Source organism: Orcinus orca, chromosome 13 (genome assembly GCF_937001465.1).
Source record: "Orcinus orca chromosome 13, mOrcOrc1.1, whole genome shotgun sequence".
NCBI lineage: Eukaryota > Metazoa > Chordata > Mammalia > Artiodactyla > Delphinidae > Orcinus > Orcinus orca.
Window position 1 is genome coordinate 43,385,501 of NC_064571.1, and position 4,411 is coordinate 43,389,911.

The window sequence follows — 4,411 nt, forward strand, 5'->3', positions numbered from 1 at the left end:
AAAAAACTACAAGAAAGAAGTATTTATTTTTTTTAAAGCAAAATCATCCACTTTACATCCATGAAGAGGCATTGCAATGAAAAATTAAGCAATTACTGAACTAAAGCTCCAGTTTTGAACATTCAACTTTCAGTACTAGACAGCTGGGTAGAAATCTGGCTTGTAGAAATTTAAAGGAATTATGGTTAGGGTTAAAAACTTTCTAGTCCTTGTCTGTTTACCAAGAAAATACTTTGGGGTATTGTATCTTTAATCTGTCAGTGTTAATGTAGCTAAAATGGTGGATCTAAATTCTTTCCAACAGGATAAATATTAACTATTGGTAGCTGTGTTTTGTGAAATTAGCTGTGGTTTTTCTATGACTGATGTCTTCTTAGCTTAAGATTTTTAATGCAAGTGTTGATAGCTCTGGACCGTGGGCTCTGCTTGTATAGACCAACATTTGAATAATTCCCAAACCTCTACTTTGGTCATCTGCATCTTTTAATCTAAAATCCCATCAATCAAGTTTCTAGAAAAAGAATTGCCATGAATACATTCCCTTAAGATGTAGAGGTCAACACATTTTCACTTGGGCATCTTTGATGTATAAGGTACTACAGTTGGAACTCTGGGAAATATGGAGGCATGAATTTATATTTCAACTGGAGGCTTTTGGAATTAACCCAAATTTCCATAAAAGCTGACACTACTACCCTTTCTTACATTCCACCCTAATGGTACATTCTTACTGAATACAAGGGATACCCATTGTGTACTTATTAAGTACTCAGAGGACATCAGGCAACTCCACTGAAATCCAGAGATTTATAAGTCTTACTCAGGTCTCTGTTCTTGTCCTCAGCTAGCTCAAATGTAGAAGAAAAAGTAGACAATTCTACTACAATTCTACAAATTCTACTACAAAACTACAATTCTATGTGAAAAATACCTGGCATTTCCTAAGTGGGGAGTAAAGATAATCCATTGGTTGTGGGAAAATACTGGAACTTCTGTGTGTATGTATTTTTTTAGACTCATTATTTTAAATTTCTCTTCTTAATATACATGGCATAAATGCATAAATTGGGAAACTAAAAAAATTAAATTCAACATTTAAATTGTCTTTAATATGGAATCTGTTTATATCTTTATCTCACATGTAGATGTTTACATAATTCATTTGGGAACTAACATATGGTAGTGGTCATACTGTGCATGAGAAGTCTGGAAACTTTAATTAAAATAGTATTGGTTATACCAATAGTTAGCATGTCCTTAAGCAAATAATTTTTCCTTTAAACTATCTGAGATTCTGTGTCTTTTCTTCCCTAATTTCTCCTTCTCCTAAATAATAAACATTTATTGTATGATTACTATGTGTCAAGAACTTTTCTAAGCAATGTATTAATCCATTAGATACTTACAACAACCTTATGATGGAGGTGCTATAGTCATCCCCATTTTACAAATGAGGAAACTGAAGCAAAGACGTATTAAGGAACTTGCCCAAGATGGCAGAGCTAAGCACTGGCAGGCCAGGAGTCTGAAGTTTGGGTTAGAGAACTTCTAAAATAATTTTTAATTCTAAATTTATTGAATTTCCCGTGGTGGTGCCAAGGGCTCATTTAATGATTGATGATTTATTGAGCACTTACTGTATGCCAGACATTGTGCTAGATGTAGATTTTATCAAAATGAAAGAAGGTTCAGAGTCTATTGGGAAGATAGCCATGTAATCTTACAACTGTTGGAACTCAGAAGAGAAAGCATGGACTGGCCAGGAAATGTCAGAAAAAGTGATATTAACGTGACTACAAAAGCGGGGGTTAGAGACTGACAGGTTAACAAAAGGAAGGGATCAGAACAGAGAGGACGGCATTAGCCAGGGAACAAGTGCGAGAGAGAGAGAATGCATTTGAAAAACTGAAAGTGTCTCAGCACGTTGTGTTCGGGGAAATATAGAAGGCAAGAAATGAAACAGAGTCAGCATCCTGAGTAGCCTCTTGGGCTGGATTTTAGCTCCTAGTGGATAATGAGCTAGTGAGAGACTTTAAGGAATGGGAGGATAGAGTCCGATGTGTACTTTAGAAGTTGTATTCTGGCTCTGGTGTGGAGATTGGAGAGAAGGGTTGTGAAGCTGGGGTCTGGGAGTCCAGCTTTAATAGTATGGAAATTGTTAGTTCACACATTCATTTATGAAATTCTCTTAGTTTCTTCATTCACCTGTTTAACCTATATTTTGTGTGCTCACCACGTACCAGATACTGTTCTCAGTGCTTGAACGATATGAGTGAAGAAAACATCTTTGCCCTTGAGGAGGTTAAAGTCTAGTGTAGCTCAGGTATAATTACAAGGAAGGATTTGATGGGTTTGTGAGATATTTAGGAGGGAGAACTGATAGGACTAGTGGTTAGGACTGAATCGTGGCTTCTTAAAATAAGATCTGAAAACCCATGGAGTATCAATCCTGCATTAACAGAAAATCGTCCCAACAACTAAGAAGGGAGTTGACCGCTTAAGAAAGCTAAGGGAACATAGTTAAACTGATTTCATGGGCACAGGGAATGGAGTGGGGAGGGGTCGGTGGCCATTGGAAACCTTCCTGGGCCATCAGGACGGTTCATGAGACTGATGATTGCCAACTGCCTGCTACTCCTCCTGACCTTCCACCCAAGGGGTTTCCAAAGCAAAACTTCCTCTTGAAAGTTTTGATTTGCCATTTGGTGGAGGAATTAATATAATGTCACTGACAGCTATGTTCACGGAAGGGACTTCCTGAAAGCAGAATAATTGGACATAGAGGTTTTATACTGTGAGTTTAGATTTTCAGGCCTTACATAAGGCCTGAAAATTGTCCTTTGATCGTCTTTCCCAATCAGAGTAAGAGTCAGGCCCATTTATTGCCAACTTTAGAGAATAATATGTCAACTTTGTAAAAGAGAAGAAATAGCAAGTTTACAAAGACTTGAAATCACCCTACACACTTTGCAACAAGTCTCAACAGGTAACAGTACTGCTGTGCCACACGTAGTCTCCTTGACCTGCCAAGGCATATAAAGATCTATAGAAATAATCACCAGCAAAGAGAGGCTGGGTGAGTGGGTGGTTAGAACTTCAGCTCTTCAGGGCTCTTCAGGGCTCTTTCTAGCCTTGGTGTTGACTCATTTGAAGCAGACATTGGGTCAGATTCTTGACTCTTGTATGCCTGCCTGTTTGTCCATTGGGAGAAGGGGGAGAAAGGCAGTACTTGGCACCCAGACAGGGTTCCTGAAGTGTTTTAAGAGTCTGAATTGAAAGGCTGTTAACGTCAAACAGAAGTGCATGGGATTCTATTTTTTATGGACAGCATGAATAAGAAGCGGAGGTGATGTGACTGAAAATATCTCTGAATAAGAGTCTTTTCAGAAATGGGGGATGATTGGCAGAGGCCCAGAAGGTAGGGATGTCAAACATCTTGGCCCTGGCCATGGTCACTTGGCATCTAAGGGACAGCACTGGAGCTGGCCTCAGATCCTTGTAGGCTTGGAGCTGTCAGGAGGAGGGCAAGCAGAGAGCTCCCTCTCCACTGTTGGGACCCTATGACACACTGCCGAAATAACTTTGATACCTTCGGGCTGTTCATACGAATTTAGGTAGCGCATCAGTCTTGGGGAGGTGAGTGATGAAATGCAAATCACAGAGAGAGAAAGAGTCTTTTTTTACTTTCCCTTTTCCGGGTATATGGCTAAACAGGTTAAACACCTGTGAGAAGAGGGTGCTTCAGGGACACCCTCGTATGCAAATTGTTCCTGGGTGTCTTGGAGATTGCATGCCTCTCATGCAGTGATTAGTTGCCTCTTCATCACTGGCGAGGCTGGCAGCAAGGAGCAGGGCCTTCACCTGCAGGTGTTGCCATGGCAAAGGACACTTGGAAGAGATTCAGGCAACGTGAGAAGGCAAAAGTGAAAATGAGAGTTGAGAGAAAATAGAAGCTGATTCAAGGAGATATTTGAGTGGATCAAACCGCCCTCTGCACAATAGCCATTGCCAAGGTCGATATCAACCCCACCTTTCTCCTCCTAACTCCCGAGGTTCTCCGAGTCCCGGTAATCTGGTGCGTAAGCTGTTTTTTAAAGTTAAAATTAAAAAAAAATACAGCAAAGATTTATTGTTAGCACACTGCAAAATGTATTCTGCTCTTAGGAGACATGGTTTGGTTTCTTAATCCAAACAGAATTATTAAGTGAGAATTGGTTTATGGACTCTATTAAACAATTTCTTTTTCCGTATTCGAAATCAGCTAGCAAAGTAGCTCATTTTATCCAGTACACTGGATTTTTTTCTCTCATTACCACCTTCGTTACTGTCCACGTGGCTTTTCAAGAAAGCCAAGCCACATTTCTCCTGTGTCACTTGAGACTTTGCCGTAACTTTCCCCTGGCCTCCACAT